The 11,290-nt window shown below is 40.4% G+C and overlaps 1 long non-coding RNA gene across 1 annotated transcript; it reads right to left on the reverse strand.

Moving 5' to 3' along the window:
- Window positions 1-1,715: 1,715 nt before the first annotated feature.
- On the reverse strand, window positions 1,716-10,845 carry LOC113596075 (uncharacterized). The gene is made up of 4 exons (XR_003416771.2): window positions 10,210-10,845; window positions 3,079-3,177; window positions 2,267-2,346; window positions 1,716-1,893 (listed from the first exon to the last, which is right to left on the reverse strand). It is a non-coding gene; the product is annotated as an uncharacterized LOC113596075 (long non-coding RNA).
- Between the last annotated feature and the right edge of the window lie 445 nt (window positions 10,846-11,290).

Consider the following 11,290-nt stretch of genomic DNA (forward strand, 5'->3'; position numbering starts at 1 on the left):
CAAGACCACCTACCCATTAAAAAAAAATCAAGCATGATGAAATCTTAAGAATGTTCTGGTTTCAATATACCAAATTTATACCTTGAGCTGCTTTATAGGGAAGGCTAAAAATTTAGTTTTATCTAGTTTGTTTGTAAAACACTATGCCATTTAACAGTATGGTAATCACAGAAATATTATATCCCAACTCCTCTATCAGGAGAATACTGTGAGTAGCCTGGAGGACTTTGTGTGGGACCAGAGGCAAGGGTAAAGTGTCTTTCAAGAGGAAGATCTCACACTCTCTCACACACACACACACACACACATACACACACACACACACACACACACACGATGTACATCACAGTTCCAACACATGCTGGCTGTGTGATTTGGGGGAAATAAATTAACATCCCTCATCTTCAGTTCCTTCATCTGTTAAATGGAAATAATTAGTAACTATTTCATAGGGCTGGTATAAGAATTAAATGACGTGAGGGGCGCCGGGGTGGCTCAGTCGGTTAAGCGTCCAACTTCAGGTCAGGTCATGATCTCACCATTTGTGGGTTTGAGCCCCGCGTCAGGCTCTGTGCAGACAGCTCAGAGTCTGGAGCCTGTTTCAGATTCTGTGTCTCCCTCTCTCTGCCCCTACCCCACTCACGCTCTGTCTCTGTCTCGCAAAAAAATAAATAAACATTAAAAAAATTTTTTTTTAAAGAATTAAATGGCATGACAAATGACATGCTTAAATACAGCCTGCCACAGAGTAATCACATAATGTGGTTATCATTTTTCTTTAGATCAAGATTTAATACTATCTAATATGTCTGAAATTTGTCTAAGATATCATTTGGGGCAGTCTTGATAAAGCTGTGAGTTGCTATTTTATGGCATGCTAGTATGTTCCAAAAGCAGGCTCCCTTTTCTGCTGAGAATTAAGTGATACACTTAATTCTCTAGATCTTGGCTGACATGTAATTCTCTAGATCTTGGCTGACGTGTCATAATGTGGAATTGATGTAACTCCCCTGGGCCACCTCATCCATCAGAGGTCATGACATCCATTCACATGTCAACAGAAAGAGAGGGAAACACCACCTGATTTTCTATAGGAATCAAGATGTTCTTTGAATTAGACACAACCCTTTTCTTAAAGTCTCCATCGAAGCTACCTGAGTATTATTTTCCAATTGTATTAGATCCTAATACAAGGAGACATCATTTTTTTCTGGAAGATTATTAAAAACCTGGCATTTTCCAGACTATGATATAGAAATTAAATTTGAATCTAATTTCATTTCAAGTAAGTTATACACACTTAATCGCATCTTTTCTGTTCAGTTTAAAGAGCATTAGGCATTTAAGAAATTGGAATTGCTATACCGAACTTCTAAATGGAACAAAACAAGAATCACTTAAATGACTTTTTTTTTTTTAGAACCAGAAGAGGCTTTTTTTTCTGAAATAGAACATTTTTCTATATGAAGAACTGGCCTTTTTATTCCATACCCTACCTACTCATCACTCTGCTCAAATTATCTTTCCAATTCCTCAACTCAGTGGTTTGTTGGTTTTGTTTTGTTTTGTTTTGTTTTTTCTATTTATGGTATATGAAAACCAACATAGATGCTACAAAAATAACATTAAGATGCAAACTCAAAGCCCATAAGGAAACCTTTCTGTGTCGACGGCATTTCTGGCTGGGGTTTCCATAAAACAAAAGTCTCTTAAGCTTGACTTTGGAAACACCCTTTATTTGACATTGGATTGCCCTCCCTTGCCCACTTGGTCAGTACAGGTGAATTTCATTTTCTCTGGTCTTTGTTCGATTATCAACTCTGCAGGCCCCTCTTCCATGGAAATCCATTCAACTTCGAGACGACCCAGTAGGACAGAATTGCCCTTGAAAGGCTAAAATGGGGAAAACAGCTTGAGAATGTTATGAGGCAAGACAAACTGACGTGAAAGATATTTTCATCTCCACTCACTGGGTGCCAACTCAGGACAAAGTTAGGAGAACAGTGCGCTCGCTATGTGCTGTAAAGTAATACTGAATGGAACAGGTGACTTAAGAATGGAGTAAGAATGGAAAAGTGAGTCAGAGTCAGACATAAAGGCATAGCATTGTGAATTTATCCTCAGGATAATTGTCAGTGGTGATCATTGGCAGATTTCTGTGACTATTTAATATGTGCTGTAAATATTTGCATTCTGTGGACAGCACAGTATCATGGGTCTGAAAAGTAGATGGGAAGGTGGAATTTAGGTCCTAATTCCATTCTACCTCTTAAGCTGCTGATTTCTGTTGCCAGTGGAAGGAGAAAAAACTATTGTAGGTGAAACATAACAGTTCAGGGTTCCATCCTGGGGAAAAGAGAGTGTTTTGTTAGTAAGCTCTTTATTTCAAAGCATGATAAAAAGTAACTGAAAGAGAGTATATTTTCTGTTTCTATAGCAATCTTTCTGTATTATTCCTTTCTTACAAAAATGGCATTGCTTTGCAAAATAGGCTTTAAAATGAAGAGAGCCTATATGATAAGTCTTTGTCAATTCTATTAATTCATGGCCTTGAAACCGTCTTGGGTTCTTAGTTCTTAGCTTTTCCTTTCCATACATATAAAAAGGGGGAGTGATCAAATGATGGAAATTTTTAAATTTTTTCTTATGCGTGTTTGTTTGCTTTGTTTTGGGATTCCTGAGTGGACATTTTTATCTCTGTGAAATATTACTAACCCTGAGAACTTCAAAACATCCATGAGGCAATGCCATGGAAGCTGAATCTATTTGGATGAAATGAAACTTGAAAAGAATGAGCTTTAAAAAATTCTTAAAGAATATCTATCTATCTATCTATCTATCTATCTATCATCTAATCTATCTATCTATCTATCTATCTTAAGAGTATAACGTTTTTGTAAAAAATTTGAAGGTATTGCTGAGCGGGTGCCAGGTAATAAGGTGTATATTGGTAACACCTTTCTGGAAAGTAATTTATCAATATGTACCAATAACTTACAAAATGTTTGTATTAGCTCAGGCTGCCATAACAAAGTACCATTGACTGGGTTATGTAAACAAAGGAAGTTTATTTCTTACACTTCCGGAGGCTGGCAGTCCAAGGGCAAAGGCATCAGCATGGTTGGTTCTGGGGAGAGCTCTCTTCTGGCTTGTAGAGGAATGTCATGTCTCTGTGTGCTCACATGGTAGAGGGGGACAGAGAGAGAGCAGGAGAGAGAAATTTCTCTCACTTCCTTTTCTTATAAAGCCATAGTCCTATGGGATTAGACCCCACTCTTTTTTTTAAATGTTTGTTTATTTATTTTGGGAGAGAGAGAGCATGAATGGGGGAGGTGCAGAGAGAGAGGGAGAGAGAAGGGGAGAGAGAGAGAGAGAGTGAGAGAGAATCCCAAACAGGCTCCACACCACCAGCGTGGAGCCCAAAGCAGGACTCGAACTCAAGAGCCTGTGAGATCATGACATGAGCCGAAACCAACAGTCAGATGCTTTACCAACTGAACCACAGAGGCGCCCCTAGACCCCTTTCTTATGACCTAATTTAACTTTAATTACCTTGTAAAGGCCTCATCTCCAGATACTGTGACACTGGGGTTAAGAGCTTCAATTTATGAATTTTAGGTCCATAGCAATGTTCAGACCCTTTGATCCAGTCATTCAACTTCCAGAAACCCATCCTTTGTGTGGTATTGAGGTACGGGTGTGGAGTGGGGAGAGGTAACCGGAAAATAGCCCTAAATGAACACTTAAAAATATTCATCGTATTAGTTACCATTTGAGACTAGGAAAACACATACAAGCAAGATGGGCAGAAGATCATCACCTGAATAAAACCACGAAGTAAGTTACAAAAGCAGAATTTCATGTGATTTCCAGATTGGCATCCAGATAAGCCAGAACAGTGCTACAAATCCAAGCCAGGCCCAAGAATGTTTTTATTTAATTTTTAGAAGGAGATGGACAGAACATGAGTGGGGGGAGGGGCAGAGAGGGAGGGGAAACACAGAATCCAAAACAGGGCCCAGGCTCTGAGCGGCCAGCACAGAGCCTGACTCGGGGCTCGAGCTGACAAACCCTGAGATCATGACCTGAGCCAAAGTCGGATGCTTAACCGACTGAGCCACCCAGGTGCCCCGCTAGCTTTTGCACTTTTATTTATTTATTTATTTATTTTTTTTTTTAATTTTTTTTTTTCAGCGTTTATTTATTTTTGGGACAGAGAGAGACAGAGCATGAACGGGGGAGGGGCAGAGAGAGAGGGAGACACAGAATCGGAAACAGGCTCCAGGCTCCAAGCCATCAGCCCAGAACCTGACGCAGGGCTCGAATCCCGGACCGCGAGATCGAGACCTGGCTGAAGTCGGACGCTTAACCGACTGCGCCACCCAGGCGCCCCAGCTTTTGCACTTTTAAAAACAATTATAAGCAACGCTATTTCAGAAACGAATGAAGTAATGCTTATGCACAGAATAACAATTACATTCTGAAAAAAAAAATTGTTTCTCTTAATGTTCTCTTTGGTGATTTCATCTGTTTGCATGGCCTTAACTATCAGCTCAATAATGACAACTCTCGAGGTGCCTGGGTGGCTCAGGCGGTTGAGCATCTGACTTCTGTTCAGGTCATGATCTCACGGTTTGTCAGTTCAAGCCCCCCATAGGGCTCGGGGCTGTCAGCACAGAGCCTGCTGTGGCTCCTCTATCCCCCTCTCTCTCTGCTCTTCCCCTGCTCACACACTCTTTCTCAAAAATGAATAAACATTAAAAAAAAAAAAAAGACAACTCACACATCAGTTCCCTGTAAGACCCAGCCCAAATACGGTCATCCCTGCACCCATTTCTGTGGTCTCAGTTACCTGTGACCAACCGTGGTCCAGAGGCAGCAAATCCTCACTTTGGCATACTGTCGGGTCAATAGGAGCCTAACTATGTCACGATGCCCATGTGACTGTCCCCATTTCATGTCATCACAACGTTGGCATTTTATCATCTTAAATCATCACAAGAGTGAGTACAGTATAAAAAGACATTTTGAGAGACCACATCCACATAACTTTTATTACAGTGTATTGCTATAATTGTTCTATTTTGTTATTAGTTATTATTGTTAATCTCTTAACTGTGTCTAACTTATAAGTTAAATTTTATCATCGGTGTGTATGTATAGGAAACAATATAGTATATCTAGGGTTTGGTCCTATGCACCATTTCAGGCATCCGCTGGGGGTCTCGGAACACGTCCTCCTTGGATAAAGGGAGACTATTGGAAATGCCCTGATACGTCTTCCAAATACTAGTCGTGCATGGCCAGATGCTTGGTGGCCATCGGAACACGTCCTCCTTGGATAAAGGGAGACTATTGGAAATGCCCTGACACGTCTTCCAAACACTAGTCGTGCGTGGCCAGATGCTTGGTGGCCATCTCCCTCTGACTGTTTTGACATCTCAAACTCATCCCGTCCCAAGCAGAAATCGTTGCCTTCTGGGAAATGTGCCTACCACGTTGTGAACCTTATCTCTCCTGGTGGCATTCCCGTCATCAGGGAACCCCAAAGCTACCTTTGTTTCTTGTGTCTTATCCATCATCCGTTTCCAGCTCACATTTCCCAGCCAGCCTTGAACTGATATTAAACTGAGTTACTTCATGGATAACTGTTACACACTTTTGTTTTTAATTTTTTCATTCTACAGAGAGGTTATAGTTTGGGATCATACTAATCTATATATTCTTCTTCTTCTTATTTTTCTTTTGCCACTTTAAAAACATGTAAGAGATGTATGTGTGTCTTAGCCTCTTCAGGCTGCTGTAACAAAAATACCATAGGCTGGGCGGGGGGGGGGGGGGGCGGTTAAACAACAAACATTTCTGACAAGTTTTGAGTCTGGGAAGTCTGAGATCAAGACACTAGCAGATTCAGTGTCTGGTGAGAGCCTGCGTCCTGGTTCATAGAGGGCCATCTTCTCTGTTTCTCACGTGTCAGACAGGGTGATAAAACTCCCTGCCATCTCTTTTAAAAAGGCACTAAGCCCATTCATGAGGGCTCCGCCTTCAAGATCTAATCACCTCCCAAGGGCCCCACCTTCTAGAATCACCACTTTGGCGGTCAGGATTTCGATATATGAATTGAAGGCGACACAGCTATCGAGTCCATAACAACGTAGTTGGATCGTTATGTGCATCCATGGATAGTCTGGTAAAAAAGGCTTGCGTACGACACAGTTCTCAGTTGTCCCTCCCTGCTTTTCTTTGTGAAATAGAAGGCAGATGCTCTTATTAAAAGTCACAGGGGCACCTGGGTGGCTCCACAGTTAAGCATCTGACTTCGGCTCAGGTCATGATCTCACGGTTCGTGGGTTCGAGCCCCACGTCGGGCTCTGTGCTGGCAGCTCAGAGCCTGGAGCCTGCTTCGGATTCTGTGTCTGCCTCTCTCTCTGCCCTTCCCCAGCTCATGCTCTGTCTCTGTCTCTCAAAAATAAATAAACACTAAAAAAAAAAAAACTAAGAAAGTCAAAGTTACAGCCAGGAGGTGGAGACTACACCAGGAGTAATAGTGACAGACATATACAACTGTGCTTTCATTTTTCAAGAAGAGTAGTTTTGTTCTAAAGCAACAAACTTTAGGTTTTTTGGTCTCTGGGCCACACTATACTTTTAGGACCTCCTGCGTGTCCCAAAGGACTTTGTCTACGTGAGCTATAATTATCACCAGCTAATTATTAGAAATTGAAAAATGGTATAGGTATTTTATCAATTTGAAGATAGCAATGATGAGCACATTGTGTCTTAACATTAATATCATCCTAGTGTTATTACTACATTAGGATAATTTTTACATCACAGAGACCCTGGGAGAAGTACCGTCTGAAAATTTTAGTTGGTTCCAGAACACGAAAGAGCATAATGAAGCACAAAACTTTGAGATTGAATTTATTTGCTTTGATTTATAAAATTATTTTTTAATGTTTATTTATTCAAACTTCTTTTTAATGTTTATTTATTTTTGAGAGAGAGAGAGAGAGAGAGCGAGCCAAGAAGGGACAGAGAGAGGAGACACAGAATCTGAAGCAGGCTCCAGGCTCTCAGCTGTCAGCACAGAGCCTGAGATGCAGGGCTCGAACCCATGAACCATGAAGTCATGACCTGCGCCGAAGTCTGGCGCTTAACCGACTGAGCCACCCAGGCGCCCCTGCTTTGATTTAGAATACCAGAGTCTCACTAAAAGCTATGAAATGTTAAAATTTATAACAAAATTTCCTCAATTCTGATGGTCTTGCTCCCTGGGCTTACTGATTAGTGGCTTTACCCATAATATTAAAATTCATTGTTTCCCTTATGTGTAATCTGCCTACAGAGCGAAGAGTCTGTGTCATACCAGAATAATTTTCTTTGCTTTACGTTGAATTTATCATATCCATGATTATTCAAGAAAAAGAAAAACAAAGGTTCTCACTTTTTAAAGAACTAAGAGGGTCTTTACAACAATGCTATTTTCTGTGCCTATTAAATATATATATATATATATATATATATATATATATATATATATTTTTTTTTTTTTTTTAAATAAACAACAGAAATTTATTTCTTACAGTTCTGGAGACTTGGATATGAAGTCCAAGATCAAGGTGCTGGCAGATTCTGCTTGGTGAGGATGTGATTACTGGTTCATAGATGGCCATCTTTTTTTTCTATGCTTATTTTTAAATGTTATATTGTCACTTCGGTTAAATAGTGTCACAGGCACCCATTATCCTATCTTAGTCAAGTACCCACATTTCTTCTAATGACATTTCTAATTGCCTTCCTACAACTGTATATGACATACCAAAACATTTTTTTTTTAAATTCTTTTACTGAAGCCGTCTTTGAGATTTCCTAGAGGGCTCTTGGAAAGCACAAAGTTTTGTTCTTTTACTTTATAAAAAGAGAGATGTTAGAAATAATTAGGTTAAGCTTGTTTGATGTGTTACAATAGAAAGAGCTGCATAGGAATATTTGTCAAGTGACAAAGTACACAGAGTCTGGCCTAGGTTAAATATGTATAAGTAAAATGCTACCAATATAAACATTTCAGAAATCAAATGCTATAGAAGAAATCCCCGGATGTTTGTTAATGCCCTTGTGGACCATAATGTTTGACATTCAGGGTGAACACAGACGATCAAAACTCTTATACAATAGTTATCTAATGTTCTCTGATTTAAAAAAAAAAATCAAAGGCTCCCGGGTGGCTCAGTTGGTTAAGTGTTCAACTCTTGATTTCAGCTCAGGTCACAATCTCACGGTTCATGGGATCAAGCCCAGTATCGGGCTCTACACTGACAGTACAGAGCCTGCTTCGGATTCTGTCCCTCTCCCTCTCTTTCTGCCCCTCCCCTGCTCTCATGCACACTTTCTCTCTCTCCCTCTCTTTCTCTCTCTCCTCTCAAAATAAAATAAAACATTAAAAAAGTTCAATAACTTACATTCTAATATTACTGGTTACAGTAATAAATTAGTATGGTGATGGCCCGGCCCAACGTGGCTTAGAGGTGGTAACAAAGTCAATTTCTGGAAAAATGTTGGAGGTGGAGCCTATAGATTTGTTCATGGAACTGGATATACGTTAGCGAGAAAAAGAGATGAGTCAAAGCCATCTTCAATGTTGTTGGCTTCATCAAGTGGTGGAACTAAGACGTTTTTAATGAGATGAAGAAGACCATATAGGATCTCCTGGTTTGGGAGACACTACAAAGAATTTAATATTGGACCTGTTGAATACTAAATGGTTAGTAATAAATAAAATACCATTGATACAAATAAATCAAAATGTATAATATAAATCATATAATAAACATACTTAGATATATAATCATGCATCTTACAAAATAAAACTAGTTTAAGTACATAAATTTATGAATAAAATAAAACTGCATAATAATAATATAAATTGTAATAAGCTGTTAATATCATCACTCGCATTACTACTATTTATTATTCAATATTTACATTGCAGGTGTTAAGTAAGAGTCTGGAATCCAGGACCCAGATCCACACATGATACAAATTCAGAACTTACCAAATTCTGATAGCCGTGACCGGATGGGATCACCAAGGGAGAGTGTAAATAGAAAAGAGTAAAGGTCATCCATGCTTTCACATGGATGTCCCAGAAGTGGGATGGCTGAATCATAGTGTAGTTCTATTTTTACTTTTCTGAGGAACCTTCATACTGTTTTCCGTAGTGGCTTTGCCAACTTCTGTTCCCACCAACAGTGAACAAGGGTTCCTTTGCTCCACATCCTTGCCGACACCTGTTATCTCTGGTCTGTTTACTAATAAAGCTGGAAACCACCCCCTCTTTTTTTTAAAGATCCCCCCAAATCCCCAAACCTCAATGCCATGATCTGGAAAGCCTGTTTCACAAAGATGGATGTCCAGCTTGTGAATTCACAAGGAGAGCCTCAGGAATAGTCACAACATGATTCAGGTCACCTGGGCATGACTGATAACCTGTCACACAGCTTTTCCCAACTCCCTTACTATGTCTCAGGATTGATGGATTCCAACACTGTCTAGGATTGTGGGGTTTATTTGTTTGCATTGTGCATTTAATTTACAAATACTTATACTGGATGCCTGTGAGCTCTAGACTCTGTCCTGAACATGTTACACCTGTTAACATATTTAATCTTTGTAACACTTCCAGGAGGCAGTGAGCATTATTATCCCCATTTTACAAAAGAGAAAACTAAGAAACAGGGCAGGTCAGTGGCTCGTCCAAGTTCACACAGCAATTAAAAGGCAAATGTCGATCTGCCAGGAGGCACCTCTTTTTCAATTACTGCAACAGTGATGTAGGAAAGCTTTGGGGCCTCAGAAGGTTGTACGATCCGTACGAACCATACATGTGGAAGCTTCTGTGTTTACTGAATCCCTAACGGAGGACTTAAAAGTAATTTTTCTCTTCTTAGGGTTAAATCCCAGTTTCAGCTTGGTATTCTATATTCTCAAATCCCAGTTTCTAGTTTTAATGATAGTGTAGGGGCCAAGGGCAGGCTGCCCCAAGATGGGCCACTTGGCCATACTTTCAAATTAAAAGTAATCAAAACCCAGCAGGTGCAGGAAAGGCTCTCTGCCTCCCCCTCAACTGCCGAAATCTGCATTGGAAAGGAGAGCCTGTACCCGGAAGAGAGCTGTTAACGGAGACTCCCCTTTACCTAGGAAACTTACCAGCGAAATAGAGCAACCCTAGTTTTCAGACATCTCCTTTCTCCTTCCTGCTATTGGCCTTCCTCTCCTTTGTATCCTCTCCTGAGCTACCCCTCTCCTGAGCTCATAGAAGCTTCACGTTGCCTCATTGTCTTTGGAATTTCCAGCCTGTGTGGATTCCCTGCATGCAGGCCTATTACACTGGATTCTCTCTGTTAGTCTGTCTCACGTCAGTCTGATTCTATGTCCAGCTCAAAGGACCACAGGGCAGAGGAAATTCTTCTTCCCAGGCAGTAGTTTTTCTACAGACCCCAAAATTTCAATGTAACATTCAAATTGTAGTATCTAAAATTCAATAAGGTACTGGAAGGAAGGTCAATCAAAACTACAAGTACATGGGGCACCTGGGTGGTTCAGTCGGTTAAGCGTCCAACTCTTGATTTTGGCTCAGGTCATAATCTCGCGGTTCGTGGGTTTGAGCCCCGTGCTGGGCCAAGCATTGACAGGATGGAGCCTGCTTGGTTGGGATTCTTTGTCTCTCTGCCCCTCCCCTGCTCGCTCGCTCGCTTGCTCTCTCTCAAAATAAATAAATAAACGTAAAAGAAGAAAATCTACAAATACAGTGAAAACCTGTCACAGTGGTCCTTCCTATGTTTTTTATGTTTTCAAAAGCAAGGTGTGCCTCAAAAAGCCTATGTCCGAATTTCTATCCCAAAGGGAGATTGTAACATTCCTCCTTGTTCACCAGCTGTGGCCCAGCCTTGAGATCATTTAAGCGTTAATCTCTCTCCAGCACTAATGTTGACTGAGGAGTTGCCACTGTAAACAAAGAAGAAATGCTTTGTCAAAGTCAAAGTGAATTGAAATAGAGTAAGAAACGTAGATTGGACAAGTCCGAAGAACAGAGCTATGTGGACTGTCTGTCCAAGAAACCTTTGCTTATTTCCCAAAACAGGAAGTTATAGTCTCTGTTTATTTTTTGTTATATTGGCAGTGCTAATCTGAATAAGCAGATCAGTGGGTTCCAGGATTTCCCACTTGCTAAAGTATGTCTAGTGAAGTTGGGCCAATACCTATATTTGCATGTCAGGAGCCTAAGTAG

This window comes from Acinonyx jubatus, chromosome E1, assembly GCF_027475565.1.
Source record: "Acinonyx jubatus isolate Ajub_Pintada_27869175 chromosome E1, VMU_Ajub_asm_v1.0, whole genome shotgun sequence".
NCBI lineage: Eukaryota > Metazoa > Chordata > Mammalia > Carnivora > Felidae > Acinonyx > Acinonyx jubatus.